Source organism: Podarcis gaigeae, assembly GCF_964106915.1.
Source record: "Podarcis gaigeae genome assembly, chromosome: 6".
Lineage (NCBI taxonomy): Eukaryota > Metazoa > Chordata > Lepidosauria > Squamata > Lacertidae > Podarcis > Podarcis gaigeae.
Window position 1 is genome coordinate 87,925,316 of NC_139682.1, and position 18,035 is coordinate 87,943,350.

The window sequence follows — 18,035 nt, forward strand, 5'->3', positions numbered from 1 at the left end:
GCAGTGCAAAATGAGCTTTCTTTGCAGCCCACGCTGCCACCTAGAAGGCTCTATGATAAGCGCTGGCCAGCATTTGGTCAGTTTTGGTGCAATGCTTCTGCCACTCTAGTCTTCATCCATCTTGTCATGCATTATGGAGTGTTGTTATTTATCAGTTCTGTTATTAGGTTTTATACTGTTCCATAGCAACACTTTTGAGCAATTCACAAAAAGCAAAACTGAATAATAGTAAGCTGCAAGCAAGTATAAAAAAGCAAGTCTTTTCACACCCACATCACCGAAGGCAAGAATGAGAGTCAATAATTAATATCCAGATTTAAATTTCCATCAACTTCAAATAAACGCTCTCTGAAATTAACCTGCTCGCTGAAAAGCTAGTAAGGAATTTTTCAAATTCACATTTTTCATGCTGCTCAAAACTATGAAAGTCGGAAGTGCAGGTTATATTTTGTCACTTCTGAGAAGACACCAAGTGCCTCTTCCCACCCCCTCTGTACACTTTCAAATATGGTGCTTGGGGACAGGAGGAAATCCACTCATTTTCCGCTTCACCAAAGTTAATGATGTACATCAGGCTGTGCCCCTCCATCCCCTTCATGTCTCTCTCCCTCAGGCTCTTCTGCTCCCCAATCTATCTGGAGTATGCTTGGACATTACCACACTGAGACAAGCTGCAGCAGGTGGGTGAAACTAGGAAATGAAACCACCAGCCACAACTTTCCACCTGTAGGATAGCTCTCAAAAATGATGTTCTTCCTGAGTCTCTGGCTCAAGAAAAACATGCCCCAGGTAAACTACTTGAGGGAAAGGTGAAGCACGATAATCTTTTGAAATCTAAGTCAGCCACTTCCTTAATCTGGGTCACTTCTATAATGTGGAGGGTCACTTTCGGGTGCTCAGTTCAGGGTTAGCTGTAACTTCATAAAACAACCTATAATTTATGCTTACGGAGATCTCCTCCCCAAAAAGACCATGGACAAACATAGCAACTGCTGTTTGTACAAGGTCACAGGAAGGCTGCCACAGATAATGAATTGGGGACCCTGCAGTTGCTGCAAGTTGTGGAGGGCACCCTTGGCCTCATGACGAGGGAACAGAGCACTTGAACCAAGGCAGGGCATGCAACCAGGGTTCTAGAGGTGAACGGGCAGTGCTGTAACCCCTTGTGGAGTGGCTGACACTGAACATCTTTCTGCTGTTTGGCCTTGGCACTGCCAGGGCCAGTTGCCGTGTGCCAGCATGGCAGCAGCCAAGGCCCTCAGCTTGTTAGACTGAAAGAATGTGCCGTTTTAATTAATGATATGTAAATATCCTTGAATGGGCTGCATTTGCATATTAAGAGAGATTTGCGGAATCTGCGGAGTAATATATTTTAATTAAGGATTAATTAAAAATAATGGGAATTTCATTTCGCCTGGCAGAATCCGTTTAGATCTTAGCACACGTCTGCTCACGAGTCTGGTCCGACTACTCGGCATCCCACGTCCTGCAGCTGAGCCCACCTCTCCCGTGTTTATCCTTCAACACCCGGGTCTCAAACAACAAAATGGCACCAAAAGGGGGGCAAGCAGCCAAAGTATCCTCCCTGTGCACCTCCTTGGTGTGATTTCCAGGCTGGTTTTGGTACGTGGGGTTTTTTTTTTATCGTAAAGTAAGTAAATGGCTCTGAGACACGGAACACTAGTTGTGTTGGCAATTATGTTAATGGGATGCTATTAGGCTATGATTCTATATGAGCAATTGGGGAGAAGAAATGCCTTACTGAGAGAGAATGATACAACAGACGTCTGTCTTATTGATATAGCTCCAATGGAGCTTTCTGCATAATTACACTCGGCCACTTTCCATGGGTGGGGGAGAGGCCCTAACCACTGAGTGGTAGATGGGAGCTAAGACACAAGAATGGAGTCCAGCAGCATCTGGAGGGCCACAAGCTCCCCACCCTTGCACTAATGCCACATATATGTCAAATGCATGGCCGCCATTGGCCTGTTGTCAAAAAGAGCTGTGTAACAACAACAACAACAACTATATGCCACCCATATGACTGGATTCCCCCAGCCCATCTGGGTGGTTTCTAACAAATTAAAACACAATAAGACATCAAGCATTAAAAAACTTTCCTGACCAAATAGTTGTTTATTTCCTGACATCTGATGGGAGGGCGTTCCATGGGGCAGGCACAACTACCAAGAAGGCCCTCTGCCTGGTTCCTTGTAGCCTCACTTTTCTCAGCTTAGGGCAGTGTTTTTCAACCACTGTTCCGTGGCACACTAGTGTGCCACGGGGTGTTGCCTGGTGTGCCGTGGGGAAAATTGAAAAATTCGAAAGATTTAAAAATAAAGAATTTTAAAATTTTTCATATTTATGTTTACTTACTATTTCATAATAAAGTAATTATAAAATACTTTCTTTTTGTTTATATGATTCCTATTCAAGAGAATTACTTTACATATAGTCAATATAGGGACAGAGTTAAATTTTTTAACATTTTCTAATGGTTTAGGGCATTAAAAATCAGCACCAACACTTTGAATTGTGCTCAGAAACGTACTGGTGGTTGCTCCCTGTCATTAGTCTGGTCATGCTCAGAGACATTAACTGCTCATGCTCAGAGACATGCTCAAGGATTCTGGAGCTGAGTCTTGGTTCAGCTTACGCCGTACCATCACCATCAAGACTTGGAAAAGCATTGCACACTTAGGTCCAGGTAAAATCCTGATGGGGAACATTTTGCCCCACTGAACAGTCTAAATTGCCTTATTATCATGGACTGGCTGGATGCAGCAGAGTGGTGGGAGGCACCAGCTGGGAAATCCCCAGGAAACCCCCAAAGGAAGAAGGCTCAGAGCCAGGGGATTGGTGGTGGGACACCGATGAGTGGCCAGAGGGTGAAGAGGGAGTAGGAGGTGTCAAAAGCTAAAGTGGCAACAGGGTTTAGTGAGCAGCAAGAGGCTGTGGCAGAGAGCAGTCAAGAATCATAGGCAGAAGCAGAAGGGGGTCAAGGGACAGATATGATGCACGCTGCTGAAGAAGCCAGGGAACCTCCCACTCCTGCTGTGACCAGCTCTCCTCCCCCCTGCTCTCTCTCCATGCAGAGAAAGGAAGAGGTCAGAGCAAAGAGAGACAAGATGACCAGGGACTGGGGAAGGTGACTTAAAGAGCAGTGGAAGGTGGAGACCTTCAGCTCTCGCAACTTCCTCACTGGGGCAAGAACTACTGGGAAGAGCTGCTGTGATTGCTAGGCCTGCAATGTTTTGGTTTAACTTCACTGACACCGAGTGTTTTATTGCTGATCTTCCCCAGACTCCAGCTCCTGACACTCATCTTGGATCAGATCATAGGTTCATCTAGCCCAATATTGTTAATTGTGACCGGCAGGAGAAATTTGCTAAAACATCAGATCTGAGGTCTGTCTCGTTCTCAGTTACTGGTGATGTTGGTGATTCAGTCTGGAACCATCTGCAAACATAGAATGTACTTTTCCAGGAAGCTACAACCCGTAAGAATGTAAATGAGCCTGCTGGATCAGGCCCATGGCCAATCTAGTCCAGCATCCTGTTATCAATGGCCAACCAGATGTCTGTGGGAAGCCTGGAAGCTAAAACAGGACATAAACGCAGCAGCACTCTGCCTGGCTGCAATTCCCAGGAACTGGTTTTCAGAGGCAACCCTTCTCCACTGAACTTAGCCAGCTAGGCAAAACAGAAAGTACCCTGCAATATGGCTTGACATTTACAACCTGCAAGCTGATAAAGTAGTCTTAGTTGAAAGACCCTTGCTGGCAGGCAGGCTTGCTGTAATAGGAATCGAAAAAAATATTTCATGATCCTAAAATGCAGCAACAGACCTTTTTAAGGCCAGCTCTGGGTATAAATGGAAAAGTATTTTAGATCCCAGCATGCTTGCTCAAAATGTCCAAGATTTTTCTAGGCCTATACTGCGGCTTGTTATATACCAAAATCCTTCCCCAGTATAGCAGGGGTGATGTCACTCACCTGGATGCTAGAAGGACAAATGCAATTTTCTAATACTTGGTTTTTGAAAAACTATGAAAATGCAACTTTGAAAGAAAATTCTCACCTCTTGAAAAATGGGTTCCATGATCAAAATTTTTCTAGTGGGTTCTGGAGTTCAAGATCTGTAAGACGTGCACTGCTAGAACTTTTCCTGGCATTCATCAAGGTGGATATGGAAAATCTGGAGCTTGAAATCCAAGCAATTACAGTTTTAGCCCCAGGGGCCCAGCCTCCAACTGGAAATAAAAGATGCACTTCCAGAGAAGTGGGTCAGGCCAATACCAACTAGCAGGGAACAAGGAAACACAAAAGAACCCAATGTGATTCCCAAGAGTGAAGCCCTGCAGGGCAACTGAATGCAAAGGGGATGACTTGGAAAGCTAGGACCCTTAGATAGTGTCCAGTCTAATCATGAGCACCCTCCAGATCTGAGCTAAAGAAGCCAGTTATCACTTGTCAGCAACACAGGGCTTGGAGCTTCCTTTAATCGTCTCTTTCGGACCATATGTGCTCCTGCTGCCCGCAGCAAAGTATTACTGACAAGCGACTGCACTGAATTCCCCTGGATAGCTCTTATCCATGCCATGCACACCAGGAGGGGCAAATGCAAATGCTAGCTGCATGTCTACATCCAGAATTGGAAACATAAGCAGAGACCACATACACAGGGCTAATGGTATCTGGCTTGGAAATTGGAAGCAAAGGGTTCAAGGCCTACTTCTCTCATTGCCTCGTTGTGTGGTCTTATGCATATCACTCATTCTCTGCCTCAGTTTCCAAAAGAGAAAAGCTGAGCAGCAATCTTCCACAGAGGATTCAAAAGCAGCAATGCCAAAGATAGGTAAAGGTAAAGGACGCCTGGATAGTTAAGTCCAGGCAAGGCAACCTTGGGGTGCAGCGCTCATTTCACTTCAGGGTGAGGGAGCCGGCGCTTGTCCAGAAACAGCTTTCTGGGTCATGTGGCCAGCATGACTAAAACGCTTCTGGTGCAACAGGACACTGTGACGGAAACCAGAGCACACGGAAATGCTGCTTACCTTCCCATTGCAGTGGTACCTATTTATCTACTTGCACTGGCCTGCTTTTGAACTGCTAGGTTGGCAGAATCTGGGACAGAACAACAGGAGCTCACCACCATTGCAGGGATATGAACCACCAACCTTCCAATTGGCAAGCCGAAGAGGTTCGGTGGTTTAGGCAACAGCGCCACCCGCAGCCTGCTAAAGAAATGACAGGGTGCTGAATTCTAAAACCAGAGCCCCACTACTCTTAAAGTATCAGTGCCAACCAGAACTGTGCTATACAGGAAATAAAAACAGCTAGAATCAACCCTAGTTCAGTCTCAGTTCTAAAACAGAATGAGTAGGGAGGATGTTATTTTAAAAAGGGATGTGAGGAAAATAAAAGGTTATAGGACAGCCTATAAATCCAAATAACCCTTTGCAGCTTTACTCTTTGGGACTTGGCGGGTTTCCATGTTTTGTGACCTACATTGAGTAAAGAGGTTAAAGAAAAAGAAAGGGATATTGATTTCCATGGGGGTTTCTGAATTTTTCACTATCTAATTAATCAGGTAATTAGCTTATTGCTATCAACAAGTAATACCACAGATACTCCTCTCTGGAGTCTTGAGCTTTGTCCATTCCCAGGCCTGATTTTAAATGGGACCAAAAACAACAACATCTCACACCCTTTATCTATGCAGCAATTCATATGCAGCCTTAAACAACACCTTGTTTCATGTACAGTGTTCAGGATGCCAGAGATTCATGAAACAAGTGTGCATTTCTAATCCCACATCCAGAATAACTGAATGAATGTCCTTTTTGCAAGTGAGGCCAGGCACATGCACTATGTGGGCATATTTCCACGCACATGTAGTATTACATATCTAACTGGGCATATCTAAATGTCTCTGATTGCAATGCAATTTCTGGATGATGCGCTCCCCTGTTTTAGGTAAGGTCGTTGGTTGATGATCATTCGATGGGCGGGGGGGCTTAGAACAAAAAATTCAAAGCCAAATTTCATCCCGGGTTTTGGACTCATCCAAACTTTTGGGCGGTCCTGTGCCTAGAAAGCTTGGGTCTGAGCGGTTTTCCTTTTCCCCCACTCCTTGCCCAGAGAAAACCCACTCTTTAGTGCTAAATCAGAACAGATGTCAATCCAGAAAAAACCCAAATTGCCTGTGGAAGAGCCCTTTGTTTACTCCCTCCCCAGCTGATCTGCATGGGTCAGCTGAGGGGGTACTGTTGCCTGTGTGTGAGCGCAAAAGAGGGGGGGCACACCCATCACTGACGTGCAGGTGGAGGGGGCAGCAGGGCAGTGTTAGAAACTGAGATATGAAAGCGAGGAGCTAAATGGCACCTTAAACCTAGGTTATGGGTGCCACAACGGAATGTCAAGGCACACTTTTTTTTAATAACAATAATACAAAGCTGCAGCTAAACCTATTAGCTTGCTTGGCACTGCAGCAATCTCTTGAAAGTTGAGCGGGTAGGAATTTCTCCTCCCATGCCCTCAGTGGCAGCAGTGGTAGCTTTAATCTGAAAACTTAGGGGCAGTACTGCGCCCAGAGCTCAGACACTGCTTGTGCTAATGAAATTCCCTGTCGCAAAATGCGCCTAGAACAATGGGAGTTTTGAACGCTGCCGCAGGGTATACTTACCCTGGTCCTTGGAGGGCTAAGTTGGCTGGGGGCCCTGCCAGGGACCAGCTGCTTTTTCGTTTATAACTTTATTCTAACAAGACTCCCGCCCTAGGCCTCAGACAAGCTCTGCACAGGTCTGGGGACATGTGACCCTCCAAGGCTGATCAAAACCAAAAAGGGTTAGCAACTCTTATGCTATCAAAATATGAAGTTTTACTAAGTGCTATTTTATCATTCAATGGATTGTCAAAAATATTCTCACACAATAAATCTATCATACCCTCCCCCATCTGTTTGGAAATCGCAGAATAGCTCCTGTGGGGCTTCCGGCCAGTTGACTACCCAGGAACCAACCGTGCAGAAACCTGACCAGTTTAAACAATCTAACAGCATCGAGCGAATTATTCCACTAATGGGAACTGTGACGCCTTTCCCATTAGTGGGGAAAACCCCACTACAGTGCATCACATATCAGTCATGATAGAGATCACTCCTTCTCAATATGCTCCATTGCTGGGGATAAATGTATGAGTGATGGAACAGAAAGGCAAAATAGATGGCTCAAGCAAGTGAATCAAACTACATACTAGAAGAGAAGGAGAACACGCATATTTGAGAACCAATCTGACCTGCAGAAAAAACACTTTCTGGTGCCAGCTGTGTGAGATATCTTGAGCTAGCTCACACACTACATTTTCTAGCAATCCTGGTTACGAATGCAAAATGATTGCTAATTGCAAAATATGAAAGTATGAAACATGTAAATACAATAAGGTGCACTAGTAAGTAAATAAGTAAACCTGGAGACAACATCCTGATGTTTATATATAAAATAATTCTTTAAAAATGTTTTCCCCTCCCCAACACCAATAACAACACACACACACACCCCGCACCCTGGAACATGAAGTAAATGGCTCAGATTTTTATTTTTCATTCATTCATTTGTATTTTCTGTTTTTGTGTGTTCATTTAATTTTAATTGAGTCATATAGTCATTCTTTATTCTTGTATGTTATTGAGTTATATGTTCTTGCTTCCTTAAATATAAATAGAAAAATCAAAAATTCCTGATTCATTTCGCTGATGTTCATCAGGGGAATTTTTTCATTAGTTAGTTACACCCATCTTACATCTTCTGATAAGGGGCGCGTATCCAAACAAATATGGCCAGTAACAATTCCCAGGATCACAGCACCATTTTTCTATCAGCTGCAATCATGAGAATTGCTACCAGTGATATCTATGACCATCTAGTTAACATGTTTGATTTTTGCTAATGTAGCTACAAGCAATTGCGAGGAACTGTTGGTGTGGGGAGAGAATGTTTGAAATGACCCAACATCCAGCTACCAAAACTTCTCACCTCAAAATGGTGAAACATGAAACCAACTCTGTTGGAAATTGCATTAAAACAAATAACTGGTAGCAGAGATGAAACAAATTTACTGATGCCATGCACATGAGTTGCAAAATTTTCATTGCAATACTAGTGTTTTGGTAAGGGTCTTTAAAACGAGACTTGAAAGGAAGATTCTATGGTAGAAGCTAAGCTTTCTTATGCATAAACTCAGCTCAAAGCTGTCTAAAAAGAAAAAAAATCATCTGTCTGTTTTCGGATTTAGAACCCTATAGTGTTAATCTTTAAATCTTTACTTAGAAGTAAGCCTCACTGAGTTCAATGAGACTTACTCCCTGGCAAGTGCTTAGGACTGCAGATTCAGCTAGTTGTAAATATGAATGAATATTTTTATTAGCATAGTCTTCATCAATTAGAATTTTTGAATACAGATACGCATCTCAAAAAAAGGTTTATGATGGCAGACCAAAAAAAAATCAGTGATGCTGACATAAAAGCAGATTTTAGCTATTATGGAGTAATGAAAAACAACTATAAACACTAATCAGTGGCATTGGCTTGAGATCTAGACTTTGAGAGAACCTTAATTCAAAGCCTAGCTCCATCACCATAGCCTTCCTGGGTGGCCTTGGACAAATCACTGCCTCTCTGCCTGATCCTAAGACCATTTTCTCAGTCAGAAACAATGGGCAAAGAGGTCTGACAAGCAAGAAAGGTGGGTTACACATGGCAGCTCTCCTCACCCCTCCCAATTCCCATCTTTTATTTATTTACTGCCAAGCCCAGAGCAGAGCCCCATACGCAGCTGGAGGCGAAAGTCAGGCAGCTCTTCCTTTGACTTTAACACAAGGCCCCCTGCTCTGCTTTCTCCTCATGGAGGGCGCTTTGACGGATTATGCCTTGGCAGCCCAGACACCGGTGCTGCAGAAAATGTACAGGGAAGCGTCTCATACAGAGCCTCACAGCTGTGTCCTTCTGCCACCGGACAGAGACAGGGACTCATCACAGGGTAGTGGTGCCATGGAATGGCAGGCGCCCGAGGGCTGAGCATGACCTACAGGACAAAGCCATCCATCACCTCTTTTCCCCGCCTTCTCATGAAAGGGCAGTAGGTGATGGAGGGAAGTCCAGCAAGGACAAAAACAGCCATGAAACTGGACAGAAGGAACACCGGAAGTGTACAAGTCTGAGGATTCTATTCAGAAACAAGTTTCAACTGAAAACCCAACTGGAGGATTGTTCAACTCATGGTCTCTCAGTCATGCTGATACTCACAAGGCACTGCCAATGCAACAACTTCGCCTTTTTTTATAGAAGAAAAGCACCGAGCAAAATGCTAAAGTAAAGCAAGTCTAGGAGCAAAAAGGAGTAGAGATAGTACAAATGCTGCAGGAAGTCCAAAGGATGCAAAAGCAAGGCAAGGCCACATGCATAATTGTTCCTCACTGGCCACTCGTTATTTAATCAGGAAACACTAATTGTATTGAAAATAAACAAAGTAAAGATGAATAAATAAAAGATATGAAGTGTCATCAATGACCTACAACTTACCAATAATAGAGAGAATCAGAATAGTCCCAGTTAGTGTCACATAGTCCTGAAACAACCGGATTTCCTAGACGGCTCAAAGCATTTCCCATCAATGCTCAGTGCTGAAACAATTTCTTCTTTACAACCACCAGAGAGGAAGATTTTACATCTTCCCTAGGCAAGTTGTTCCACTGCCCATTTAGGAAACATTTCCAATCTCTTACTTTTCTTTGCTGCAAACTTAACCCTGTTGTTTCTTGTCCTTACTTGTGGGTCTTCCCTTATTGCAACCATTTATAATTTGAAAACATCTCTCTTGTCCTTCTCTCCCATATTCCTGTCTGTTAGAGTGAGGGGACCTAAACCCTTATCCAATCTTTACTGGTCAACCACACACACACACATACACACACACTGAAACACAGTGGCGTAGCGTGGGTTGTCAGCACCCGGGGCAAGGCAAGTAATTTGCACCCCCTAACCCGTGGATTTGCGCCCCCTAACCCTAACCCCCAGATGGTGCGGCCGGTGCGGCCGGCCCCCCCTGCACCCCCCACGCTACGCCACTGCTGAGACACACACACACATTAAAATATTTGAATTTGATGAATTAATTTAAATTTACACTTTTTATTAAAATGAACATATCACAATACCACAATGAATGTACGTTTTGAGGTGTCTTGGAAAAAAGTGGTCAGCTTCTCTTCTTTTCCTATTAGCAGTTAACACAGGAGAGCCTAAATGGCTTCAAAAAACATTCCAGTAAAAGGCCCATCAGTGTTGTGTAAGATCCAGTTCTAAAAGATGTATTGACACTGATTTCATTTGAGAACTGTCAGCTTCAGTTGCCTGTGGGTCTTATATAGCTGAAGGAAAAGGCACAGCAGTTCTACCCTGAAAGGCAAACTGTCGGCTAGCTTTGGACACAAACAGGAAGGAAAAAATATCTTTTAACTGTGGGGTTTGGAGAAGTGGTCATCCAATTTGATCCTTGAGCAGGCAACTGGCACGCCTGTGCAACCTATTATAGCTCCTTAAATCAGGATTTTTTGCTTACCTATTTAAACGAGAAACAAAATTATAAACTATGAATAAACCTTTTCTCTTTCTACCACATTAATGACACTGATTAATCAAACAATGTTTGCTGCTCTAACATTTACTCTTCTTTAAACATGTTGTCTGAAACAGGAGACTGGTAGTACTATTATTCCTCCTGCTTCTGTTACTAGGCAGGCAATGCTGGAGACATTCCAAGGTTTCTCCAGGTAATGAAAGGAGTGTGTAAGAAAGACAGCTGTTCAAAGGGGATGAGTGACTCTGCCTGTTTCCAGTCCACATTATTTTTGCAAACAAGCAAACCCCACAATGCTCTAGGGCAATGGTTCCCAATCGGTGGTTCATGGACTATAGGGGGTCTGCAAAACCTACCCAGGGGGTCCGTGACACCATTCACATAACAAAAACTGCCATAGAGATATTAAAATTTTCAAAGGTTGGGGGTTCATGGCTTGACTTTTGAAAAACTGGGGGTGCACAGTTCTTAGCTGAGAACTGCTTCTCTAGGCTAATGTGAGCAACTTTAGACTTCACCATCCGTGGTGGTGTGGTTAAAATTTGAAGTTCAGACGATATTTTCAGGAGAGCTCCTACGGCCATGGAAAAATCCAAAAATACAGGTGACAGTGTTGCTCCATTATTAAACACACAAGGCATCCGCAGAAGAGCAGTACATGGGAAATAATCCTGTATGTATACTTCCCTGGAATGAAGTTCCATTGAACACACAGCAGTGCTTGCTTTGGGCCACATAAGTTTAACTTATAAAAACACATGGAGCTTTTAAGAAAAGATCTTCAGCCAGCTGAAATCCAACCTTTAGCTTTTAATTAATAATACAACTGCAATTGCTACCATGAATAAAGGAAAGAAGTATAATCTATCCTTTGCTTGATTATTTTCTTCCGACTCTGACTTCCTCTATGCTAAGTCAGCACAAACAACAGCAAAACTTGAAGACTTTGTTATCATCTCATTCACTCCCCAGGGCGAGGAGGGTCTGTTAATTATGCCTCCTGACACTCTGCTCCCTGGTGGTTGATACTATCACCCCTTCTCTGAGACCCGCACTCCCATGTTCCTTCTCCTCAGCTAACCAGCTTTCTGAGGTTGCACATTGCAGAGGACTTTTTTTTTTTTTAAGAAACCTGACCACGATCACTGATCTTCTCATTGAGTAAATTACAACAAGCTTCCAAAGAACTCAAGAGTTCCCTGGAGAACAGTTTCGAGACTGCTGGCATATCACATTTGATAGTATTGGGTGATTGGCATGTTAGCTTTTAATAACAATATTTGACAGTTGAAATGTAAAGGTATTTTAAAAACTTACAACATCTGAGAGATAACATGCAATGGTGGTTGGTATTTGACAGCTGAGAGTTTATTACGGTGTTTCATATATGGAATCTGCCAAATCAATACCAATACCAAGAAATGCCAATAAAATGGAGAGGTTAAAATATATTCAAAGTGCAAATTCGTATTCAAAAGTGGAATGGTGCAACAGGAAAATCTGTTGGATTTCAAAATATCTGCTAACAAAGGCTTCACCTTAAGGACAATATCCAATTCCATCCACCTGACTGCACAACCCATTTCCACATTTGTGATGGCACTTCATCTTCCTCACCTCTTCCCTATAGTATCTGCATGCACCCTCAAAATCTGCTTCAGAGGGTCCCTAGCCCTCCAGTACACTTTTTGCGGGGGGGGGGGGCGCTTGGGAACTGTCAGGGAAGGGAAGGAAGGGCCGTCACCTTTAGTCTTAAGTCATTTTTTAAGCACTTTCCAACACATCTGTTTTACAACATTAATGGAGAGATTGCAGCAACAGGAATGCCCCTTATGAAAAAAGAGAGCACTCCCATCTCTCCCAGCTAAGGCATGGTACAGCAGAGCCCACAGAAAAAAGCAAAAACAAAAACTCAACCCATTTCACCCACATTTCACAACCAGACAACTCAGCTGAGGAACTCTCAGAAATGTAAATCTTTAGCAACTCTAGAAACTACTGAGTGACTTGACACAGAACAGGTGGCATCTCAGGCAACTGCAAAGAGAAATGTATCAGTAATATAAAAGAATGGTGGGAAAAAATACGTTAGCAACTACGATTTAGGAGCCCAAAATATCATTTATTGCAGCCAATATTAATAAAACAACAACCCACACAAACAAACAAACCCTGTTCAAGTAATCTATCAAGTTACATAAAATGGCAGGTGGTAAAGTGGATTGGATTGGATTGTTATAAGATGGTTATAGTTTTGTTGTGCTTGTTGCTGTTTCTCAAGCTTTTAAGCCAGCTTGTGGTTAGCAATATGGAAAGCTGATATACAAATTAAAAGTTACAGATAGGTAGCCGTGTTGGTCTGCCATAGTCAAAACAAAAAAAATTCCTTCCAGTAGCACCTTAAAGACCAACTAAGTCAGTTCTTGGTATGAGCTTTCGTGTGCAAAAGTTCTTGGTATGAGCTTTTCGTGTTCTTCAGTGTATCTGAAGAAGTGTGTATGCACACGAAAGCTCATACCAAGAACTGACTTAGTTGGTCTTTAAGGTGCTACTGGAAGGAATTTTTTTTGTTTTATACAAATTAAAAGTGAAACGAAATGAAATAAGACACTGGTTCCCTTGGCTTGGATTTATCATCTCCCACTTTTGATTCACAGCATGCATTGCATGGAATTCAGGTGTAATAAACTTCTTAAAACCACAAGATCAAAAACTGACTCACTGACCAATCTCAAAAACACAGTGGCAAAGGAGGAGATGAACTTTTGAGGTGTCCCTACAGCTACGTATTCAATTCAAGGTCATTGCTAATGTATGGTGTGCTGTTTCAGGGGTCCCCAAAAGGCCGTGGCCCCTGGAGGACACAAGGTTCAGTCACCCAGCCAAGTCCAGCCTTGCCCCCAAAGAAACTGCTTCCATCACTCACTGTATTATGAAGAACAACAGGATTTTCCTTTTATATGCTTAATCATGTAGAATAGCAAAGGTGGCATGTAGAGTGAGGCATATTATTCCTAGAATTCACCAAGACTGTGAATTCTTCAGCCTAAGAATCAGTATCTATATATATTTATGGAAAATAGCACTCATAGTTGTTTAATAATACCGTATTGGCCTGAATATAAGCCGCACGAGGCAGGCACCGCTTCTCCGCACTCCTGGCGCTGTTCGCTCCACGCTTCTGGCTGCATGCCATAAGGTCGCAAATATAAGCCGCACTTTTAACTTTTCACATTTGGAATTTGGGGGGAAAGTGAGGCCAATACGGTAATAAAAAAGGAGTTTCCCTGTTCTAAACAGCATACCTGACTTTTCCATCTATTCTATTACCTTGGCCTCCCATCTCTCTCTAATCTCACTAACTCCTCTTACTTGCCATCTCAACCAGCTCCCCCCACCTGTCAGTCACTCAACTCACTCACCATTCCATCACACTGCCACTCATTCTTCCACTCATTCTTCTGTTGCATACGGGTATTATTCTTCAAGTTCCTCAGAGGGGGAACCCATTTTTGTTGTTGTAAAATCTAATGCGCACTAAGAACACTGCATTGGTAATTATTAATAATTGGACTGTGATAATAGTTAATCACAATCCAAATTTAATCTGCTGATCTACTAATATATAAAAATAAAATGAATATAACAAATTGTGTGGCAATATTTCTGACTGCATTTGTCAATGGGGGGGGGGGGAGTTTTAAGAACCTACTTTAGGTTTTTATCCCTAATCCTGCTCCTTGCATTGCTTCTGATCATTATTAGCCAGCAATTCAGCACTGAGTTTGACTAGAAGACTAAATATAACAACCATCTGGAATACTGCCCCTGACAGTGGAGGTAGCACATAGCCATTGTTAGTTTTCTCTAACCGCTTTTGACAGCCTCCAAGTTAGAGCCCGTTATTGCATCTCATGGTGTGGAATTTTTGTTAATGATGTTAATGGCAAATTATTATTTTTTCCCTTTCACATTCCTTATTGTCTACTTGTACTTCTTTGCCAAAATTTGTACTTTTTTGTACTCCTCATTTGGACAAGACTTTCATTTCCTGAAATACATCTTCTAATGTAAAAGGTAAAGGACCCCTGGATAGTTAAGTCCAGTCAAAGAGGACTGGACTATGGGGTTGTGGCGCTCATCTCGTTTTTCAAGCCAAGGGAGCTGATGTTTGTACACAGACAGCTTTCCAAGTCATGTGGCCAGCAGGACTAAACCGCTTCTGGCATAATGGGACACCGTGACGAGTGCCAGAGCGCACGGAAACACCGTTCACTTTCCCACTGCAGTGGTACCTTTATATCTACTTGCACTGGTGTGCTTTTAAACTGCTAGGTTGGCAGGAGCTAGGACATAGCAACAGGAGCTCACCCCATTGTGCAGATTTGAACCACCCACCTTGTGATCAGCAAGCCCAAGAGGCTCAGTGGTTTAATAAACTCCTGCTCTTATTTGTCTCCCCTTCATTACATCCCCCCCTTTACATTATATTCTCCAATTATCCTTTATCAGCTGAGGCTGCCATGTTTTTTCAGAGCTCTATCCTGAAGACCTCTCAAATCATCTAATATTTCAGGAATCAAGAACATTCCCATTCCCCACCCACAACTTTTGGGCAATTTGTATGGTTCTGACAATAGGAACTGAAGCCCATTATATGTATCACAAACAAACTGCATAGATACCTCTTTATGTATGATGCCAGATTTAAACTTGCAATATCTTATTTTATGTTAATGTGTTATGCATTTGATGTTAGCCACTCTGAGCCCGGCTTCGGCTGGGGAGGGCGGGATATAAATAAATATTATTATTATTATTATTATTATTATTATTATTATTATTATTTGAGGCAAGCCAAGAAATGGACATGAAATTGGTTCTGCTGCATTGCATTTCCTGGCTTTCCTGCCCCTGAACTTTCCTCCCCCAAGCCTTCAGAGTTAAATGAACATTAGATGCTTCCATTGCTACTGGTGAGCTGTCTTCCTGCTTTCATCAGCCCCCTGAATTTGCTGGAGCTCCAATGGAAGTTTCCAATGCTGGGGACCAAGGACCGAGGATGGGAATTTGAGCTTTGGAAACACTTTTGGCTTCTACCTCCTTGTTTAACTTATTGGTCGGACATCAACATGAATATTACTAAAAATGTAAAGTGTCTTCTTCCAGTGTTGGGGGGGGGGTTTTTAAGAACTTACCACTGGAAGACAGGAGTGGGGGGTGAAAAATAGATGCGATTTTTTGAGAGTGGTGGTGGGGGAGATTGTCAACTCAGCACTTATACCAAAAATCCTGTGTAGGCATATGATGCTCCTGAATTCTGGCATGAGAAGGCAGCTGTTAAATGACGGCTAAAATACACTTTGAGTGTGCTCAGAGGCATTTTTATTACCATATTCCAGGATTCCACCTAGGAACTGAATGCAAAGGAATATTCTCAGTGGGTTCTGAACACAAATTAAATTGTCTGCAGGAAGAAAGGGTGTGTGTGTGTGTGTGTGTGAAAAAGAAGCCCTTTTTGAGAAGAGTGATTAGAAAGGGGAAAAGAAAGATGAGAAATGAATTGTAAATTTGCATGGAGCAGAATGTATTTTAATAAATTGTATGTATGTATGTATGTATGTATGTATGTATAGTTTAACAATTTTTAATCGTGTTTTCCCTCCTATGCTTTTAGCGTTTCTTAATTTTATATTTAAGCTGCCTTGAGTCTCGTCAGGGGGAAACAGAAAATAGTCGCAGTAAAGTTACTAATGTGCTCTGCTGGCATGGAGCTCACTATTAATTTCTAAACCAAGATGACACGAGGGTTGCATCTACTGGGGAGCCGTGCCATCGTTCTGTAAATGTGTGGGAGCAGGCAGGCTCCACTTGTTCAGTGGAGAGTGCAGAGATATCCCCAATGTGAACGTCAGAAAGGGAAGCACAAAGCAAAGATGGTCAGGTATTGGGTTAGACCCCACTATCCCAGATGAGGGGCAGGCATTTCATGAGTTCTTCTCTTCTAATGACTCTCTCTCTCTCTCTCTCTCTCTCTCTCTCTCTCTCTCTCCTTCCCCTCACCCCACCCCCAGGCTCCCCCTCACTTTCTCTCTCCTTTTCCAGGCTGCATTTAATTTGACACCTTGAGCCTTGGTAACGAGGTGGGGAGCATGAAGAGCCACAGTGGATTTCATTAGGCTCGGCACTGCAGGCCCCACTCTCTGTGCGTTAATGACATCGGAGGATAGGGAAACGAGACAGCCACCGCGCGAGATGAAATAAACATGAGGGCTGTCAGCAGTGACAGCTGAAGCAAAGGGGACAAAATAAGTCAGGTAGAGACCTTTCCCATTCTGCACAATGCAAAGCGACACCTTGCCAAGGCCTTTCACTGCGATCCTCTCTTCTTGGGGAGAAAGGGGTGGGGGTGCGGGGCAGAGGAGATGAAGGAAAGGAAATGCAATTAAATTAGCAGCATCTTACCATACAAATTACATTTATCAGTTTAAATGTCAGCGGGAACCAGGCCCATTCTCCTCCCTTAGGGAAACATTATTTGAGAGGAAAACAGGAGTTCTTTTGCAAATAACAGTGTAGCTTCTCTTGGGATTAGCTTTAAAAATCCAACAGAATGGCAAAGGCATCTCAGGAAGGAGCCAGCAAACAAACAAAACATCTCCTTCCTCACCCAGGCCAACAGCAAGGAATTTGCTGCAGGACACACACACACACACACACACACACACACAGAGAGAGAGAGAGAGAGAGAGAGAGAGAGAGAGAAGGGTTATGACAGGAAAGGTGAAAGGATACTCCATAAGCCCTGTTCCATTCTCCTTCAAAGCAGAGCAAGCATTGGTGAGGAAGGAGTGGCCCTTTGCACAGATATGCATGATAATCATTTTCCCTGGCTGGGAGAAGACGGATGCCTTAACCTGGTCAGAGGTTAATGTCTGTGCCTGGCACAGCTGCCCACCCATGAGGCAAGGGGAGCTAACCACCTCGGGTGGCAGGATCCGCAGAGACAGCAGATCCAGCCTCCAACGAATGTATCCCCCGCCACCGCTGCCACAGTGGTAGCAACAGCCACCATGTACTTATTGGAGGCTGGATTTCCTCAGCAGCCCCCCCCCCCATGTGCGAGCGTCCCTCAATGCCCCCTCTACATCAGCCTCTGGGCAAATAGGAGGTGCTGCTTGTCTCCTCCCGCCCTTGCTCCCAATGCAGATCTTTATTCCCCATTTGCTCCTGATGTAGATCTTCACTCACCCCTTCTTCCCCGATGAAGGCATTTTGTAGTTTGACTCAGGTGCCTAAATGTCTTCGGCTGCCCTGGTACCAGGGTGGGCCTTGTTGGGGAAGGCATTGCATAGACCATGGGTAGGAAAACTAAGGCCCGGGGGCCAGATCCGGCCC

General features: G+C 43.5%; 1 protein-coding gene and 1 long non-coding RNA gene across 4 annotated transcripts in view; both read right to left on the bottom strand.

The window, feature by feature from the left end:
- The window catches only part of PBX1 (PBX homeobox 1), a 219,738-nt gene that overhangs the window by 139,611 nt on the left and 62,092 nt on the right, over positions 1-18,035 (bottom strand). The window lies entirely within an intron of this gene.
- Positions 7,614-12,092, bottom strand: LOC310847457. Its single transcript, XR_014565816.1, has 2 exons — positions 10,127-12,092; positions 7,614-9,973 (listed from the first exon to the last, which is right to left on the bottom strand). It is a non-coding gene; the product is annotated as an uncharacterized lncRNA (long non-coding RNA).